Source organism: Haemorhous mexicanus, chromosome 17, assembly GCF_027477595.1.
Source record: "Haemorhous mexicanus isolate bHaeMex1 chromosome 17, bHaeMex1.pri, whole genome shotgun sequence".
Classification (NCBI taxonomy): Eukaryota; Metazoa; Chordata; class Aves; order Passeriformes; family Fringillidae; genus Haemorhous; species Haemorhous mexicanus.
In genome coordinates this window covers 11,009,559-11,030,866 of record NC_082357.1, presented here as the reverse complement: position 1 = coordinate 11,030,866, position 21,308 = coordinate 11,009,559, and the positions used below count along the sequence as shown (strand labels likewise).

General features: G+C 41.7%; 1 protein-coding gene across 1 annotated transcript in view; it reads left to right on the top strand.

Annotated features, from left to right (window-relative positions):
- Nucleotides 1-21,308, top strand: part of PRKAR1B (protein kinase cAMP-dependent type I regulatory subunit beta) — a 92,360-nt gene that overhangs the window by 30,179 nt on the left and 40,873 nt on the right. The gene's annotated exons all lie outside the window — the stretch shown is intronic.

Below are 21,308 nucleotides of genomic sequence, written 5' to 3'. Positions count from 1 at the left end.
GATTGGTGGAATTTCGGGGCCCTGATTGGCCCTTAACGGGGTTCATTCTGGGCCAATCGTTTCCTCAGGGCGTCGAATGATTGGCTGGTGTCCTTGTCCAATCACCCTTCACCCCGGTTTGGCCATTTGTCCCCACCAAATCCCGCGCCATCCGCATCAAACCATCCACAACAAACACTCCCTTTCCCCAAAACTAACAGAACCAAGTCCATAACAGTCAGTCCACAGTTAATGCTGCTCTTGGGTCAGATAGAAGATTTAGGCAGAGGCAGAAGATCCTCATGGATGTAAATCAATACTTATCAATGGCATCTGACTGTGTCAGCTCTCAGGGCAGTGGAGAATCCAGCTGTAGGGTCTGATCTGCAGCTTGATAGATACTCTGTGCAGCAGAGAAGCAAAAAGGATGAATGGCAGCAAAAAGCAAACCACGGAAAGCTTTGTGAAGTATATTTATTTTAATATTAGCTGGCTCTTAAAAGGTGCTCTTTGCCTATTGTGCTCTGGGCTTTTTATTAAGAAGGATAAGCAGCCATTATCTATGTTGAATGCTTTTTGGATGTCCTTTGCTATTGTGGCTGATGACTAAAATTACAAAGTGAGTATCTGATCCCAAAAGTTGATCTCTGCAAACAAACTTTTATAAACTGGAGGAGCTCCGTGGACGTCAGTGGGAGCTGCTACAGGAAGGAGGATTAATCAGTATTAAACTGGTGGCCAAAATAAAGGAGCTGTCAACAGGGAGCAAAACAACAGAAAATATTGGTAGGAGAGAATTAAATTGTGCTATTAGATGGCTCTTTTGTGGAGCTAAATCAGAAAATTGCTAATTAGTTTTTACAAATTCTGAGAGTTGTTTAAACTTGGCTTCCTTTCACAGTTACTAGAAGTTTCACATAACGTCAAGTGGATTTCTAATGTGATTGAATTAATATTTTCCCATTACTGGAGTCTTCTTTTTCCTTTCCTTATTTTTATTGATTTAAAATGCAGGAGTATAATATTGCAATCAATGCAACCTTGCATAGATTGCAAGCATATGACTTAAAACCCAGAGATTTTCCTAACAGTTATTTTTGAAAATTTCCATCTTTCCTTCTAGTTTTCTTGGTGTTTTTTTATGCATTGCTCCCAGATTCAGCCTCTTGGTAGTGACCCAGCTTTCCAGTCACAGAGGCATGAAAAATCAACATAATTAAAGATCATATATTAAAGCAACTTTATAACAGTTTTCTTTTCTGAAATGCAAATGAGAGATAAGAGAAGACTCACCCGTGTTTGCTCTGTGTGTTGCCTGAAAAAAAATCCATCCACTGCACTTGGAGACGTGGTGCTGGTAGGATAGTGCAGTTATTTTTATTGAAAACTCAGGGTTTAACTCAGACAACCCTCTTGGTTCCTGACTCACAATGCTGGTTATAATTTCTGGTCAACTTTTATTCTCTCCCTGCCTCTATTGCCATGGAGTTCACAGTGATGCCACTCTGCCTTTTTCTCTTAAATCCATTGGGTTTACATTCTGGTAATTTTCCACTTTTCTTCTCCTCCCGGCCCTCAGCGCATTGCCTCACAGCTCTCTTCCACTTTGCAATTTCTGATTTATTTCTGGCATCTGTTCAATTTCAGAAAAAAAAAAAATTCTAGCCCGTGAGTCTTGAAAGGAAATATAAATTCCATTTTTATCAACATTCGTCAATTAAAATCCAATACTGCAAAGCCTGTTTATAAATAACTTGACTATTCCAAATTTATGTTGATAATACCTCACACCATTCATGCCATCTATATAACACTTTCATATGGCAGATGAGGAGAGGTGTTTCTGTGAGACTATATAAATTTACAAGTACAGAAATAAAATCCATTGACTACACCCCAGTGTCACACTTGCTGTGTGTACAGTGTTCACACTCACACACTTGTGCATCTAAGTTGCTTTGAAAGATAAACTTGTATGTGATTATCTGGTAAGATACAAAACTGAAGCCTGAAATCTGATCTCTTGAGTTTTTGTTAAGGGCCAGATTCTGGAAAATGATTTGAGTTCTGATTCAGGCAAAATCCCCTGAATGTGTTTTTCTGGCAATATTTTTGAGAACAGCTGATCTTTTCACATTTTTTCCATTTGGGTTAGAAATCTAAAGAGAGTAACCAAGATGCCACTGAAATACTGATGTTTGCTCCCTGGGAGGAAAGTGCAGCCCATAGACATGGAGCCATAATTCTGGCATTTTTCTCTGGTGTGTTTCAAAGCTCTAGATGATAGATAATGACATTAAGGAGAGTGAGCTGAAGTTAATTGCAAAGCATTGCTTATTAGGTTTGAAAGAGATATAATCACAGGGCATTCTAATTCCTTAAGACACTGATTAATCTAACAGCTACAGAGAAAAAACTGGCAGGGAATATGTTTCTAGGGAGTTTGCAGGATTGCTGGTTTATGCATTTTCTTTTACAGCCTACACAGTTGGAGATAATTCAGAATCTTACTGTTTAAGAGTAAGCCAAGTATCTAAAATCTTGTGACCATATTTAGGGATGGATGAAATGTTTTTGTTCAAATAGCTCACACTCCCTCACACATGCCCGTATTTCTGTCCGGCCTTCAGGCCGGTGAAAGGAAGAAACAGGAGACCTCAGAGACTTCCTTTGCCTTTCTTGTGATCCCTCAGCTGGGTGTTAATGATCTCACACTGCTTATTCCAGTACCCAAACATCTGCCTTCCCTCTGGGCTTGCTTGAATCACCCGGTGCCTTTACCAGTTGCTGTGTTCATCTGCAGCTCTGTTTTGGTTTAATCATCCCATTAGCTGAAGCTGAAGAAACACTTTGTGGCAAGTGGCACTGCTTTGTTCTGCATTTCAGTACAGCTGGGCTGTGCCACCTTGGGTGTGCCACCTGGCAAGGGAGGAAGAGTAGGGGGAAAATTCAGAACTTATGGGGATGATGGCATTGTTTGGGGATGACACGTTTTTCTCTTGCTGTCCCACTGGTACTGATCTTTTCCAATCATCCCCTGTCTATCCAGCATGAGGCTATCTGTATCTCTGGTGGGAGAGGGCTAGAGCAGAGTAAAAATAACATTTATTAGCAGGGAGATTAAAGGCTGAAGAAGGATGTTTGGGGGAACAGCAAGAAAGGCAGTCCCAGGCTACATCTTTAACAGTGGAATTCTTGCAGCAGACTCAGACAATCTGTTCCCAGTATGTACCAGGACACAGAGCATTACCCATGGCTGTGCCAAGAGCCTGAACTCCACACAGCTCCTGAGAGCCCTAATTCTGCTCAGCACACGCACTGAGACACATCCTCCAGCTCTAACTGGAATTAGAGGATGCCTGAAGAACTCCAAAAGAAGGCAGATGGAGGCTGCACAGGAGGTGGTTTCTGAAAGCCACCAGTGGCAGGGTTGGGAGATAGTTTTTGGAGAAGGAGAGGTCTCACTGCTGACCCCGTCACCTCCCGTGCGAGCCAGGGCAGAGCCTGGTGCCAGCCCAGCAGGCGTGCTCAGCAGATGGCCAAGGCTCTGCTTTATATCCACTGATACCAAAGGCTGCTCAGAAAGGCAAGACATTATTGTTTGCAGCCTTTGGCACTGCCTCTCATCTTTTAAAGAGTCGAGAGGAACAAGTCTGATGAGGTTCCCAGCTATTTTGTCTGGGTTACAAGAATAGGCTGTCAGGAATCAGTGTGGTTTCTCTGACAGTCATCCTGCACTTGTTTTACTCTTCGTTGTCCTGCTAGGAAACATCTTTCTGTTTGTCCTTGGAAATGCAATCTGAAAGGGTTCTCTTGAGTCACTGGGTTCAGCCATCTGATAACTGTATGAAAACCCAGTTATATGATCCCTCCTGTAACCCAAATGAAGATGTTTCTGTTTTCTCCTGTTTATTGGGCTACAGTTGTTGGAAAGCTGCTGCACATTACTTCTCCCGTGGCAAGCGAGTATCTCACTTCCAGCCACAATGTTTATGTGTTGATTTTTCATGGCCTCAATGTCCATCAGTTAAAGTAACTCCTTTTCAACTCTGTTGTTCAGCCTAACCCTTGCCTATCATCCCTATGCACTTATAAATTAAAATCATATCTGTTCTTTATTTATTTTACTGCAGTAAATGATTGGTTCTCTTCTTTTACAGAAGATAGACTCTTCATTACCCTTACCACCCCAGAATACCTTTTTCTGCATCTTTTTTGAATCAAATGCATCTTGTTTCTTTGTTTCTTTTGCACGTGGTTGATGAGAATTGTGCCCAGTATTGAAGTGAGATAATTTACAGAAGTGCTTTTTACAATGGCATTAACCCATCCTTACTCACTTGAAAGTGACCCAGTTTGAACTGATATGGGGTGGCTTTGCCTTCTTCCCAGCCAGGGGTAAAAAGGGTGGCTTGCAGTTACCCAGTGGTTGAATGAATTCAGATTAAAGTAGAAATTGTTGCTGCAGCTCCAACATGCATGGCCTTTCATGTTAGATTACTGAATTTCATCCCAACTTTATTACTTCAGTCATCAAAAGCATCCTCTGTGCAATCCATCTGAGCACAGCATCTCCACCTGTCAGGGCTGGGCCTTGAAATATCCTTAATAAAATGACCTCTGGGTTTGTTCTTCCACTTCCAATATCAACTGTTGTTAATCTGCCTCAAATTATTGCCTTAAACACATTATGGCTCTTCTTCCTAATCAACTTTCCCATTTTAACCAGCAGCTTGCCTCTTAGCACTGAACCTGCTTGCTTAAAGAATTGATTGATTCATTTTCTGTAGAATATCAGTTATCCAATGAAGGGAGGAAGCAGATATTCCAGTGTGCCTCATTTTCCAATTACCTCTCTGACTTTCATTATTCCTGACTTAAAAATTTGTTTTCAAACCTTGCATGGTTGAGGTTGGACTAATGGTGAATCTGCAGCTGCCCAGGTTACCTTGAGATGCCATCAATGTGCAGACATCAGAGATGATGAACAAAGTGCCTTTTAATGCAGTCTTTTCTGAGTTGATTAAAAAAAGGCCAGACATTTGTGCTGCACTCCTGATGTCACGTCAGGAAAAATATACCTTCCTGAGCCTTTCACAATGAGAATTTCAGATGTGGGAATGTCTGACAAATTTAGTTTTCAACTGCATGAAAATTAACAGCTCAGCTGTCTTCCCCTCAAAGTCCCAGTGGAATACACAGTATTTTTTAGAAATCCCTATTTCTAATTAAAACAAATGAAACTGAAAGTGGTTTATGCTTTTCCATTTTTTCCCCCAGCAGGTCACTGAGTCACTACTTCTCTTAAAAATCTCTTCCAAAACTTTCCTGGTTATTTCCTCATAATTTTGCATGCTGTGAAATAATTACCATATAAAATGTTTTGGCATATAAATGAGTTCACCATATAAAATATATATGGTATTACATTAAGAATTCATAGTTGGATCTTCTCAGTAGCTTTTAGACCTCAATTTTTAAGGGAATTTTTTGGCACCACTTCAAAGGGAAAGTGACATTAAATGTAAATATTCTGGATATTGTAATTACTATAACTAATCACTGAAAGCCCCTTTTAGAGCATCCTCAGAGGGGTAAATAGTTTGCAAGAAACAAAATCTCCGTGTTCTGGACACAGATTCTGCTCAAAGGAGACAGCAGTCCTTTTGCTGAACATTTCAAGGTTGTGCTTAACTAATTGAGCCAATTTTGGCATCGTATTTTTCCTGAACAGGACTGTTCTGAAATTATCAGTTCTTTTGAAAACCCATAAATGTGGATTTTTGGCTTCTAATTTTAAAAATCTTGGCTATAAGTTTTATATAGTGATTCTGTCTGTCGAGAGAACACTTAGCCCGAGATCTCATCTGGATTTAGAAGACAGAGTACAAAGACATTTTGTCTTTTTCTTGTCAGTTTATTATTTTTCATGTTCCAGTTTTGCTATAATTGAAAATGGCTTTTCCTTTCTTTGCAAGCTAACAAATAAATCCTTCTTAAGAGTGCAGCCGTTCTGCCATTCCTTGAATTACTAAGAACATTAATAAAATTCAGTGAAATACAAAGTGTTCACATTAATGAGAGTTCAGAGGCTTCTGAAATATTCAGAGCAATAATATTTCATGGATTATGCTGGAGTACTGTCTGTAGAGGTCAACTGTGATATGATCACTGAAACCTGTGGCTGTGCTGTAGCCTTAGGAAACCTGTGGGAAAATAAACCACATGGCTTTGATGGACCAAAGCAGCCAGCAGGAAATAAGGGCAGAACCATCCACTCACTGCTGAACACTGATGGCATGAGAGAGGCCATTAAAACAAATAATATAAATGAGCCTGAGCTGGCTATAAGACCTGCAAGGTGATTAATGCCTGTGGTGACAAGTTGGAGGCATAGGAGGAGATTAAAGATTAAGTTAAAGGTAAGAGTGCTAACAGGCCTTTTCCTGCCCAGAGCTTCTAATTGCTCTTCCTTCCTGCAAACCCAGTGGCCAGCATTGCCTGTGCAGCACCACATTCCTCCCTGGGACTTGTCAGGCTGGTAGATAAATGAAATACTTTGTCTCAAACACTTTCTTCTGTCTTTTCTTCCTTTTTTTTATTTGTTCTTTTCTCCTATTTTCCCCTTTTTCTATATTCTTTTTAGCTCTGTCACCCCTTCAGAAGTCATGTGGAAGGTGTTGCTGTTGGCTTTGGGCAGTGCCCAGCATTGGCTCTTGAGGTGTAGCCTGGTCCAGTGGTGCCCAACGTGCTGCAGTGGGCAGAGGAGGGGCCACCAGGCAGGGACTGCAGATTTCTCTCACTTGGCTTCCCAAAACAATTGCTCAAAGAACAAGAAAAACCCCGAGTATCAAAGAGCCTGATCCCCTGACCCACTAAGGCTCAGTTGCAGTGTGTCTACTGCCTTATTTGCAGGAGGTTTTAACACTTGACCTGAAAAATCAACAAAAGAATCACCATCTCCCATCTTAATAAATTAAGTTCTATCTTCTCTAATCACTTCCTACAAACACACAAAGTCATCTGTTTCCTTTTGGCTTAGATCTTGTATAATGTTTGGAGGAAGAAGGTCTACTTTTGTCAGCACCCCTGTTAAATTTATTTGCTTTTCTAGTTCAAGGAAAAAGCCTATAACTCTGAAAGTCATCCAATGCTCTTATTTATTTATTTTGCTCCGTTTGATTGATACATCTTTGTTCTGAGCTTATACAAAATTGACCACAACTGCAGTAAAAGTGCCTCTTGTTAAAACACTTCCAGAATATCCACGTGTTCCCCTCCTGTGCTTGTCCTGTGTGGGAAGAAACTTGACCTTAGGTGGAGGTACACTGAATTCAGAAGAGCTCCATCAGAAATCTTTCTGGCTGAAAGGTTCAGAGCTTGGTAATTATTCAGACTGCTTTGCTGCATGTAACTCTGCTTCTGGAGTTACAAGCAAGGGTTCTCAAGCTAAGATGGAAATAGGGCAGTTAGTTTGACTTCCCTTTGTGGCTTTTCTTTCACCTGGCTCAGTGGGCAAAGGAGTCACTTGGAGAAGCAGAAATGTCACCCTAAGATATCACCAGTGCAAACATACACAAGTAGATGCTTCTTAGCACTGTTTCATGATTGTTCATTGGCTCTCTCTGGAATAATTAGGAGAACAAGCTGCAGAAGATGAAGCTGATGATCATTTGTGTAAATGTCAGTAGGTAGGCTTGTGTCTATGAATGTGTATATATACATATGTATTTATTTATTTCATGTTTCATGGGCCACCAAGATTTATTGTCCTTTGTAGTAAATATTGACCTTGGATTTATCTCAGTCAATGTTTACCTCTTAAGCCAATAAATCTTGAGGTTCACCTTAACAGAAGTCAATATCTGCTTAGTGTTCAGCTCCATCATTAATATAAATATTTTAGTGACCTTTGCATGTATTAGTCTATTTTTTAAAGTCAACCTAGTGTTACCAATCCTATAGCACATCAGCAGTTTATTTTTCAGTTGCTTATTCTTGTAAAATTTTTATAATAACCTCTGATATTCCTGCTGAGGTGTTGCAGAGAGTATTTTTGAGGAGAATCTCAGGAATGTGAGTGCAAGTTGCTGTTTCCAGTGGGGAGGGATGAGCCCACAGCAGCCCTGTAAATCTGTGTGATTCATCACGTATTTACCCATTACCAGGGTCCAAGCATTGCTTGGATTGCTGCTTCTTTTCTGGGAGTTTTTCAAGACATTCTTTGTATGAGCAAATCTTTCTGAGATCAAGTGTTTGCTTTTCTGTATCTGTCACTGAGTTTAGGGTTAACAGGGACCTTTAGACCACCTGGTCTGACCTTTTTATCTCCTGCCATCTTTATCTCCTCCATTTAAGAAGCACTTTTTGCTGCCTTCCACCTCCCCTCTCTTTTGACCCTCACAGAGTGAAATTTCTCTGCAGTGTCCTTATTAAAGTTTTCCTTTTTAATTGCATTTGATTGGGTGTGATAACATCTCAGTCTAGATTCACACTGAAGTGTCCCAAAGGAGAGTTCCCCTCTGGATCCCTCTGGGCTGTGTCCCTCAGCCCATGCAGGCATTGCCCTTTTTTGCCTGGATATTTAGGCAGGAACGCTGCATATAAATGTTACCTCCAGCCATTCAGGTGTGGCTGGGTCCCTCCTGATGTCCTCCCCCTAAAAGTGAGATCCAAAGTGGAGTCTAAATGCTTATGACCTCCTCTGGCCACAGGAACAGGTAAAGAAGGCTATGATTTGGCCCACGAGTTGTGAAATCCTCTCTTTAAATTAAAGCAGTCTGAAGGCTCCAGGGCAGTTACTTAATTCAGGCACCAAGCTCAAGATTTTCCTTGTTGTTATTGTTACTGCACCACAGAGCACACATACAATGCTCCTGATCACAAACCACTTCACCAGCACAGATAAGGGAGATGTTCATCCCAGAACATTCTCACCCCCAATCCCTGATTCTACCACCCCCTGTTCATTAAATTACTCCTTTTATTCCAACTTAGAGAGCTGACTGTTCACATAGATAAAAAGCTTGCAGGGTTAAACCCTTTGTGAACCTGTAGAAAATGTTCTGTGCATGTGGAGAGGCTTTTATTATTAGTTATAAAGGTGCTGCTGCAGTAAATGGTTTAAAAACATTGTGCTATGGAGAATTCTGATCCCTGTCACATGAAACAGCATAAATGTCAGACCAGGGATTTATATGAATATTCCTTGAAGGGAAGCAAAGACAAGGAATTAGTTGTTCTCTTGTCCTATTTATTCCCTTTAATTGGATTTATTTTTAAGTGGGGTTTAGTATAGAAATTTCTGCTTCATTTCTTTATTGTATATTGGAATTTCATATCAACAGAGATAAAGCCTGCTTGCCCTACATTAAAAAAATCTATTTAAACCAGCAGAGGTATGTTCCTTAAACAACAAAATCTAATTATTTTTTTAACTATTTTTTAAATCTAACCTAAATCAGTCCTCGGACAGAGTATTTTAAGGTGCTTGGAGCAGTTCAGAGCAGCAAACAGAGCCAGGATTCAAGATTCAGAGCAATTAGAGCTGCTGATACATCAGGGCTTCGAGGGGGATGTGTGTGCAGGAGACCTGATGGAGCAAGTAGAGCACTTGGCTGGTGTTGGGTGCATGCCTCCGAGTCACACTGAGGAGCTGCTCACTGTTGTCAACCTTTGATTCATAGAGTTGTGTAAATGGGCAAAAAATTCCTTTCTGTCACGCCAGAGGCCAAATTAAACAGAAATCTGTAAACTGGGAGGGTTATTTAGTTGGGAGGAAGCAGCATGAGTCGTGTGATAAAGTACTCCTGCAGGTTTATTTTGTGCAATTTGTTTCAAGGCTGGGTTTGTCCTGGTTTATTTAATGACATCAAATATAATTCTTTCTGCTGAGAAATTGCTTCAAGATTATTCCAGCATGAGAGCAAACACGGAATTAGCAGAGCCAAGCAAAGGAGTTTGAAGGTTTGGACTAAGAGTGACCACCAAGGTTTGAGTTAACACTGACCCACCAGCCTGCCCAGCGAATTCTTCATGTCCCCTCTCAACCAGGCATTTCAGAAATGTACTGCAGATATGCAGGAAGGCATATATTGCTTCTTCCCCTCTCCCATCCCAGCTATGCTAGTGAAAGCCCAGCACAGCTGAGATTTCCAGATCTGCTGTCACTGTGGAGAGATGGAAGTAGGGTGTGCACGTTACACTGCAGAATTGAACCCTGGGCACTCGTCATTTTTTAATGGTTGTGGCAGAGTGCAGAATAAAGAGGTGAGTGCAGAGTCTGCTGGGCAGGTTTGAAAAACACCCTGAACTGCTGGGCTGGAAGGAGCAGGTGTTGCTGCCAGGGATATTGCTGGGACTCTTCAAGATGTCTTTGATGTACATTGCAGTGGTTAGCGAAGACTTAGGAAGAAAATTAGTAAGAAAGATGGAATGAAGCAATGTAAGGTCTGAATTTATTTCCATAGGTATGAGGAAAGCGTGCCCTTAGGTCTGTGTTGGTGCATCTACAGATTTAAGCTTTTCATGCTTAAAAAATCTCCTTTTCCTTTGGAGCCCTGCTAACACAGACCACTTAAGAAAACATGCATGTTTTGTCTGATCTAATCAACCTCTGTTTTCTCCTTCTTTGAATTATAGTGGAGCAATAAAAATGGAACTGCTTAATTGCTATAGTTCACTAAGAACTCCTACAAAAGAAGCATTTGTTGTCTGGGGAAATTTTATCTCCAGTTCGTTTTATTGTAGGAGATTCTATCTCGGAAATGCTGTGAATCAGAGATGAAGGGGAGTAATGATGAACTTTAGGAAAACATAAGGAAAATGTGTGGGTGTATGAGTTTGCACATGTCTGTAAGCTATAATAGATATGCAAATAGAAAAGCAAGTGCTTGTGGACATGTGGTTTTGCGTTAGATGTGAATTTTATTCATCGGCTCTTTAACACTAGATTTACACACTTTTAAAAAACCATTCTGACTCATTCCAGGGAGCCTTTATCAGCTATTTTATAATGATTTCATTTACCAATCCCATTATAAACTAAATTGAACCCTATCCCCTAACACAGGTTAAAATGATTTTATTCTAGGCAGCTGTTTGATATCTGCAGGTGTGGGAGCACACAACAGACATGGAAATTAATTAAGCAAGATGTGGGAGATGGCTGCAGCCCAGTGCTCTGAGCTTGTCAGCCAGGGCAGACACGTGTCAAACACTCTGTGATTATTGCAGGACACATTCCTGACTCGCAGCAGGCACCACTCAGGGACTCAGAGCTACAGCTCTGCAGAGCTTGGCTTTGCTCTCTCACTGCTCCCAAGCTGTTCCAGTGCCCCCATTTATTGATATTATCAGAATTACCCAAGGAATTTCATTATTATTATTATTATTATTATTATTATTATTATTATTATTATTATTATTATTATTGTTGTTGTTGTTGTTGTTGTTGTTGTTGTTGTTGTTGTATTTTTATTTCCTGATTAATTCCTACTAAATTATTGTGCATGAACAAACCCCCTCTCAGCACACTTATATTGAGCATCTTGTCCTTCTTTAGTGTGGTACTATTCTTTAACATCTTTAGCATCCTTGCAGTATTCTGAGTTTTGTGTTAATGACAACGACCACCAGGTGTGGAAGCAGAAAGATTCTAGCCTAATACCTAATAGTTCTTATCTATTTTTGTGCTGGTACAGTTGCCAGGCAGAGGTGCTGTCTTGTGGCACTCAAGGCTCACAAGCTGTAGACATAAAAATAGTGTGTAGGAGCAGTAAGTATATTATTTGAAGGAACAATTGTAATTATCAAATGCAATTTAATTTTCCTATAATTGTAGAAAACTGTTAAAAAGTGATTCCTTCAGAAAGTGGGGGGGAAAAAAAAGTAAGTAGATTAATATCATGTTCATGTCCAAGTTCCACAACCACAACAGTTTGTGTGTAACCATGTTCTTGTGTTCTGAATAGAAAAATGGGGTGAATTATTAGAACAAAACTTTCCCTGGCAACAATTTTCTAATCATAGAGATGGAAGAAAATGTAAATGTGTATATATAATTTCATTTTCATGAAAGAATGTCCTCAGTATTAAAGGCAAAACAAAAAAAACTATTACTGTTGGGGGGAAGATGTTCCTCTTCACTGCAAGATGTGAACTGTAAGGTCATGTGCATAGCATAGTTTTGTTAATACTTACTGATGTATGAGTGAAATAAGATTTGTTATAGTTTCTTATTGAAAATAATGTCCTATATCCCTAGGCAGGGATATCCTCAGGGATATATGTTCCATGTACCTGTGTTGAGGGACATCTCCACCAGCATCTGCTCCAAGAGGTCACATCATAGTGCATTTCCAATTGCAGCCCTCTGGCAGCCCTTGAAATCTCAGCACACTCACTGGGTTCTATTTTCAGATCGCTTCAGCTGTAGCAGCCACGAGCTTGGGGCACAGTGATCACCTCTGTCAGTGCCACCTGCCCAGGGCTTCCTCAGCTGTGTCACCTGGTTCCTGGAGTCAGCATGAGAGTGCACAGTGCCTCTCCAGCTTCATTGGGATAGTCCAGAAGAGGGAGCTTGAAATTAAAGAGTGGAGGGATTTAAAAGCACCAGAAGGAAATAAATTGTTCAAATATGGGGACTTTGTTGTGGTTGCCCTTTATCACTGGTGGAATTTGCTTCATATTAACAACAACAGAGCCTTGTTTTGGGGGTGATGGTTATTCTTGTGGTGGTGTGTTTCAGTCCAGCCAGCAGCAATTTTCTTTCAGTTACTAAGTTAAAACACTTATTCATTCAAGTATTAAGTTAAAATATTTTTTTTTTCAGCATGGTATCATCTATTGCTTTTCCAGAATTTTGAGAAAGTAATTAATTGTGGGGAAAATGAAAAACCATAAACCTGTTTGGGACTTAAAGGTCCATTCCTGTGTTTAGTCAGCTCAAATACTCCAGTCTAATTTCAGTGACATCAGGCATGAGTTTGGCCCACATGGTCTGAAGTCCATGGTTTGTTGTAGTGCTGAGCCTTTCCCTGGGTCACTTCTGTGATGCTCATGCATACAAATAACACCTTTGAATTTGTTACAGTGCCCTTTTCTGCTTCAAATAATGATGCATTTGGGGAATTCTCAAGATAAAAGTTTCAGCAGAGTGTGCTTGAAGCAGTGCTGTGTTTTTACAGCATATAATCTCCATAAATGTCTCTCTCTTTGCTTTAGATCCAGTACCTGCAGGCTAAGGAAGGAGTTCCTAAGCACTGTACTGTACCTACTAAACCAGAAAGAAGCCTGTGTAGTTTAGTATTTGTGTTTCTCGATACCTGCATATATATATATATATATATATATATATATATTTGTACATTTTATCAACTAGAAAATGTATTTTGGTGACCCAAGTTCCTCTAGACTGTTGATTTTGCTTGCTTGTTTTCCTTTTAGCATTTAAATTCATCCCTCATCTTGAAACCTAGTTCCAAGAAGAAAATCTTGAGAATGCTCACACACAGAAAACAAGGGAACAAATGTGATTATATTCAACTGGAATCAACAATGCCTTCTTTTGATTTCAGCTTTTCACTAAGAAATGCTATTTTGAAGTAATTTCATTGTGAGAAGTAGATCCTCTGGACTTATCACAGTAGGACAATTAGACAGTTCCAAAACTTTGGAAGCATTTTAAATGGGGAAATGACATCAGCCATTTTCGACAGGAATATTCAGTTTCACCAAAATGTTTTTTTTCCCCCAAGAAAAACCGTGTTGCCCTACTCCTCCTGAAGGCCTCCTGGTATGCCCAGGCTTTTTTGGTGAGCGGTGCTGTTAGTGCTGGGAAGCTGGGACCCAGCCTCTCTGCAATTATTCACGCAGAAGGGCAGATATTCCTCCCCCAGTGCACAGAGAGCATACTTTCCGTGCATTGTGCATGGGATTTGCTCCAGCTGGCCCCTGACTCACACTGCCCTGCCTCCCCCGTGTCTGCGGCCGGGCTGGGACCACCTCATCCCTCCCACTGGGAGCAGCTCCGTGCCAAGCCCCGGCTCCCGGCAGGTGGACAGACAGACAGACATCCCTACTCCCAGCTCCTGCTCACAGCCAGGCTGCTCAGAGCTGGCTGCTCTCACCCAGAGCCTTGCCCAGCTTGGAAACAATCCCCTTCCCTGGGCCCCTCTTCAGGGTCTGACCACCCTCATTGGGAGTATTTTTTCCCCTCTTGATCAGGTGGAAATTTCCTCTGTTCCCATTTGTGCCTGTTGTCTTAAGAGCAACGAGATCTCCCTGATCCTGTTGTCAGAAGAGACCAAACACAGTTCTCCCCCTTCTCTTCTCTGCTCTGTGCTCCCTGGACCATTGTGATGGCCTTTGTGGACTTGCTCCAGTTCGTCAGGGTCTTTCTGGTGTGGGGGAGCCCAAACCTGGCCATGGTACTCCAGGCTGTCCAAGAGGGAGAAAATCAATTCCTTCATCTGCTGGCTACAGCCCTGGAGATACAGCCCAGCCTGCAGTTGTTCTTGAACTGCAGAGTATTGAAAGCTATGGATCTGGTCTACTGTGAAGGACTCTGGGGAGCTGGGGCTGCTCAAGGGCTGTCCTGTGCCTGAGCCTGCCTTTGGCACAGGTGGGATGGGGCTGAACATCCACACTGTGCAAGGTTCCTCCTCTGCCCCCAGCCCCCAGTGCCTGCTCTGCCACAGGGCTCCTCGGGCAGGTGGGGATGGGTCTGGAGCTGGGGATGCTGAAGGAGCCCTGGGTCTTCCCTCAGCTTTGGGAAAGCTTAGGGGGAGCTGATAGCAAGAAAGGGACCTGAGTTATATTTCCACCAAGCCCTGCCTCTGGAACAAGCAAGGCTTGGCAGTGAGACTTCAATGGGGGGATGATTCTAGGGATGGGTGAGAGGAAAAGAGGCCAAAGCAGGGTGTGGGACTGGGCCCTGTCCTTGACCCACATTGTTTGTCCCCCTTTTTTGCCTCTTATTGCAGTAGTCTGTGGCAGACAGCTTTCCAGATGAAGATCCCTGCAGAGGCTCTCTCTGGAAGCTGCTGTTGACGTGTGGAAGAGGATGTGACCCATTGGCACGTAGATGTACAGGGCCTGTAAAATGAATTGATGCTCTGCCCATAAAGCTGTACTCTGTTCATTGGGTGTCAGAATTAATGAACCTATAAAGGGACTTCATAAAACAGTAAAAATGGAAATACTTCACAGAAATAGAAGATGATAAATTTTTATTTCTTTCTGTTTCATGTGTCTGTTAGTTATGTGGACCTGTGACTCAATGCATGTTATGGAATTAGACATGGACTTTAGTGTTAACCTGCCATTCACAATGTCCTCTCATGTCCAATTTTTATGATCATTATGGTAAAATCAATGCATGTCTTAATTGTAATAATAACTAATCATCAGCCATTATAACAAAGTAATTAAATACTCTAAATTGTTAATGCCTTTGGATGCTGCTATAATTAATTTGTTGCTGCCCTAACAGGAAAAGAAATTAACAGAAGCAGATGGGTAATGTTTTTGTTAAGGCTTCAGCACTGACTCTTTCTTAGGTACATGCCTGCCACACCACATATTTGATTATAGCAATTGTAACCTCGGGGCTGTTAATTTTAAATACCTCTGAAAAGGAATTCTTTTCTTTTACCTGGTTGCAATGCTTTTATTCTCAGTAGTCAGTAAATCATAGTAATGACTCCTGGTAGTTCCAGTATTGTACATTTAGCAAGGACTTGCAGCATTCCTAGGAAGAAGGAGTATGGATTGGAGCCTTGTACTTACACATAGCAGAGACCCTTGCAATTAATTCAGTGGTAAAGTACTGTGTTTATTCCCTCACTGTAGAGATGTTTATTGAAGCCAGTCTGGTTTAAATTTTGTTCTCTTCATCCTTGCAGAGTAGGAGGAGCTGTTGTTAGAACAATTGCTAGAAAGATGTTGTCTTTTCAGGAAATGAATCATAAGAAAATCTCAGAAGTACATAAGAAGACCCCATACAGCCCCACTTCCTGTCCTCCCCCCCCAGTTTAGAAATCTTAAAATAGTACCCAGAGCTACAGCTAAAGGGAGGTGGAGTTACTATCAACTCTGTTTACTAAACTTTAAAGGTATGTAAGTAGGAAAGGTTTAAAATACTTGAATCTTGCTGCTAGGGCAGCCTCATTCCGAGAAAATGTTGCATTTCTTTTGTTGAATTATGCCAGAACAGCTCCATATCTTTTAAAGCTGTCCTCAACAACACAGGGCTGGCTTTATTTTGCTAGAGACATAGCAAAAGAAGGAAAAACTGCATAGCACAAACATTGAAGGCTTTCTGAGGCTGCCTGCACAATGAAATTGTTCTGATTGAACTCTTGACAAATTATAACCTGCAGGTACAGTGAGGATTTTCCATTTTTGCCTAACACGTATACATTTTGTCTCTTCCATTTTTCCTTCCCTGTGATGCATTCAGCACAGCAAGGGCTGGAAAGAAATCTGATTGTGAAACTGATAAATTGTCTTACATAGTTTCCCTATTTTGGCCATTGCCATGGTCTGGTTCTGAAAGTGCTTGGAATTCTCTTTCTCTCGTTTTGTTTTAACAAGCTTCTTCTCAGTTGCCTATTGCCAGTGCTATATTACCCACAGTGCACATCATTTTTTTTTTCTATCTCCTATTCTACGTCGACTCCAAGAGGCCTCGGTGTAAAAGCAGATGAGATGATTTATTTTTATCACTCATTTTTTCTCGTGAGAAAGAGAACCCTTTGGCCCTGCCTTCTCCACTGGCTTCCTCTTAGCACAGGCATTTGCTTCTTGGCAAATGGGGTCCATAAAATGCTACTGAATTAAACCAGCAAAGTGTTTCATTATATTTACTCTGCAATCACTGTGATAGACCCTTTTCTGGTCTAAATAGGTGCAGCCTCACTGGTTTGAGGGCAGTTTACCTTCTTGGCATCAGAAGGAAATGGCTCAACCTGGCCAGGTGGCCAGGAGTCATCAGAGATGCCAGAGAGCAGAGGATCAGCCCCTGTGATTCCAGATCTGATTGCAGTTGTTTGCAATTCCATGGAAGACACTTTATGTGTTAAAACTTGCTGCAAGCCTTTGATATCTTTGACCTTTTAAAAAAGAAGTCTTCTAAATTTTGATATTCCCTAAGCAGACAGCTGGTATTTTTTGATTGAATAGATAGAGATTTCATGTCTAAACGCATTTCTTGGTTTCACTTTGCTGGATTAGTTCACTGCTCCCTGTATGTTCTCTGCTGCTCACAGTCTTTTCTGGTGATTTGTTTTTGAGTGATGCTATCAAGAATTAAAGGGGCAGAAATGTCCCTGGAGAACCTTAGTGGTGTCCTGCTAGTGTCTCCCTTTGGATCTAAACATGGATATTTGGGTGCATGCAGTCCCTCCTGCAGCTACACAAAAAATTGCCCCTGATACCTTCTGATTGGAACAAATGCTTGGCTCCCAAGAGCAACCAGACACAGATCCTCTGGGAGGGGGTGGGGAAGGCTTAAAAAAATTGCAAAGCCTGTCGAATTCTTTGGCTTTGGAGAGGGTGAAAAAGGGCCCTCCAAGTGCTGATGCTGAGCCCAGGACATGTGCAGCTCTCTTGGTTGCAGCCTCATGAAACAACAGCTCAAATACCAGAACTGAGTGCCCTATTTTCTTCATCTGCCACCTGAATAAGTCATCTGGAAAGAGGGCAAATGATACGTGGTCAACAAAATGAAGAAATCCCTCTGAGCAGTTCTCATTTACAGCACAATCATAAAAATCCTGGCAGAAAATCAAACCATTTCCATATCAGTTGAGCACAGAGCATTGCCAGCACGCTCGGTGTCAACAGTGCAGGGGCAGGAGACAGAGGCTGCTGTGTTCTTGGTGCTGCAGCTCAGACAGAAGATGAAATCATGGTAGTTCAACGTTTGGAGACTTAACTACTGATTTTCTGGCTTTCTGTTTGTGCTGGAATAAAACCTGCTTGTGCTTGGAAAAAAAAAAAGTGGTTGTTAGGAATGTGTTTGCATGTGTTTGGCCATAATTATTTGAAAAAAACCTTCAAACACTAGAAATACACCTACTTTTGCAGAGCTGTAGTTGCAGTCTCTGCTTGGTGGTGGGATGGTTGCAGCACTGTGCTTGTAAGGGCTGTTTTTTGCTGTAATGGCCAGAGAATGATTTTGGATGTCTTATAAACAAGTGCGTGGTACAGGGAAAAACAGCAGACCATATTTTTGGCCTTGGCTGCATTGTTTATGCCTTTAGCAAGCACCACTTATTCAACTTATTCAGCATTTAAAGCTTGTTTTCTCTGCATAGTCCAGGCCCAGGAACACATGGCTTGAACTAAACAGGCCAGCATCAGACCTTCATTGGGGGGATGGAAAATAGGTCTGGTTTTTTTTCAGTTTTAGATTTTGGCTTGGTTCAGGAACAAATACTTCAAATTTTTGAAGTATTTTGGTATATTGGTGCTTGTGACATTTTTGTGTTTATTTCAGACACTGAAGATAGAGGGAATAAAAATTTCTAAACCCATTCTGCACTTAGTCTGAGCTGATTTAAAAGCCAGATTTCCTACAGGGATCTTAAGCATTTGGTACTTTAGGAGGTGATAATTTCCAGAAGAGTGGTTTTCTTTGGTGCCATTCTGAAAGGCCCCATTCTTGGCTGAGAAACTTTGGGGCTGCCTGCTGATCCATATCTTTGGAGATCTGAGGGTGTTTAATGAATCTCAAATTGAGCATCCAAAAGCAGAAACACTTCAACTCATTAATCCCTGCAAGAGATCTTGGCCAAACCATATCAATTAAGAGCAGTAATTCTCCAGCAGAAAAGGAACATGGTAGTGTGTTTGCAGTGACAGTTGTGAGATTACTGATTCCTTATATTTATATCAAAGACATGCCCTGGATTCACTGTGGAGTTGTAAATCAACACCACCATAACTTTGGGTGCTTTGCATGTTTCCATGTTCATTGTACTTCAGAATAATTTTTGATGACATGTCCTTCAAAGGTCTCTTTAAAAATCCAAGTCTTGGCTGAATAAGATTAAGACTTCACTGAATTAAGATTAAAATTTCACCCCATCATATTTTTGGGAGTAAAGAGTATTGGGGTAAATCTGCTGTTGCTGCTAATAGACTTTGGGTTCGTTACACTGGCTGCTGAAAGTTTTAGTCTGTGAGTTTTAAAGAGTTTTTTTTTCTGATAAAATTAAAAGGTGATGTAGAAATAAAATGTGGAACATTTTGGAGAAGGGTTCAGTGCTATACATAATTTATTGGGCACTGTTTGTACAGTCAATTGTTGAGTTATAAATAAAATAAAGGATTAACACAAGGATGAAAGGGTGAAACTGCGGGTAGTTATTTCCTCTGTATTTCTATTAAAAAGAAAGGAAAAGTTTCCAAGGTTGCTCAAGCAGCACATTTTGGTTTGGTTATTGATATTCACCGTGTTGTACCTATTTTTGGCTGTATCACATTGGAGGCTTTCTGTCTCACAGAGTGCCTTTTCCTCAGTAAATGTTCTGCAGGCTGCAGAGCTTTTCTCAGAGCTCAGTGAGGAGCCCCAGCACAGCCAAGGTGAAACCAGAGGCAGGCAAAGGAGTCCCTGTCACACTGAATTCCCAGTCCCAGAGCTGCTGAAGAACAACTGGACTTCCCTCATGGACATGAAGTCCTTTGGGGCTGTTCCAGTTTGGCACCCACCTGTGTGGCTGTTTCTCCATCCTGCTGGAACCTCAGCTCCCAGTTCCAGCTGGAGCATTGGCACAGGGACCAGCTCCAGAGATCTGTCTGTACCAGGCAGATGGTTTCTGCCAGCAGAGAAATCCCTTGAAGTGGAGAAATGCTGAACCTAAGTAAGATCACAAAAATGAGCTTAGTGGATTTAAGAATAAGATCCACAGACTTTTCCAAATAATTTGTTGTAGGTCTTTGCACTGGTGCTCAGAATGAAGTGAGGAAGAAGTTTCTCCTGGATGCCTCAGAGCAGGCTCTGTATCCATGGTGGAGGTGTTTCCTGGATGTGAGTAGGAATAGCACAGAGGCTTGAATCCATGGGCTCTGGGTGATTGTGAGCAGCAGAGAACAAACACACTCCTGTGTGTTTGCTAGAGTCCTTTAATTCTCATCTCTCCATTTGAGATTTCACCCTCTTTGCTTAATGGGAAGATTAACCATATTCCAAAGGCCTCCAAGTGTGCAGCTGTATGATAAGTTCATGGATTCAAGTCTCTTGTGCTTGGACTTGATGAAAACAACAGGAGTAAAATATATGATTTTGTTATATGTAGGCCATGGGCTGAGCATGCCTTGCAGGTGCTGCAGGAGGTGCCTGGTTTGAAATCTCCCAGTTCTCCTGCTGGGAGTGGTGCTGACGCAGAGCTGTGATCCTGAGCAAAAACATTCAGACTGATGAAGAGGAAAGACATGAGCAATTTGAACTTAGGAGTGAAACATTTCCTAGAACTGAGCCTGAATAAAGTCTGGAACAGCTGAACAGGAAATAAGCTAATAATGGGATTTTACAATATGCATTTCCCATATAAGGCATTGAAATGTAGCATAGGTTTATGGATTTGGTGGCTGATCTTCTGCCTGTTTTGGTGAAGATCTTAGGTTTCTTCCCTGTTTGTGTAGTTGTGTGTGTGAGGTCCTTTCTCCACTCCAGACTGAAGTGTTTCATCTCACCACTGTCTCAGTGGTCCCTGGATGGGCCCTTCTAGGCCAGACCTGGGAAGAGAGCAGTTAACAATCCCCTCTTGCTGCCTTTTGTTTTTGTTGGGGAGCTATTTCCTTTAGCCCTCGAGGCTGATGCATAGGAAGGGGAAGAGAGGTGGGGAGCGCCCGTCTCAGTGTGGTTCATGCTTCTGAAAATAAGTTCCCCAAAATCTGATGTGGGGAAAGGAAGCCCTGGCTCCACAGAGCCTGCTGTCTCCCTCAATAAACAAAGGACTGGGTTTGGGCACGTTGCCCGAAGTGTTGGTGCAGGGTGTGTTCCCATCCCCACTGCTCTGCCTGGCCTTTTAAGGCGATGTGACAGCGAGCTGGAGACATGGCAAGGTGTGTAATTCAGCTGTGATTAATGAGCACGAGGCTCTTCTGCAGCTTCCCTCTTTCTGCAGCATCGCTTGGATTCCTTCTCACCAGTAACTCGCTGAGATTTTCAGAGTTTGGCCTCTTCTGCACTGCGAGTGCAATCTCCTGCCAGCTCTTATGCTACCTTAATTTAGAGCCAACTACCTTTCCAAATGTGCTCTGTACTGTGGAACAGGTTTTGCTTGTAAATGCAAGGCCAGATGTTCAGAAGAGGAGAGCTC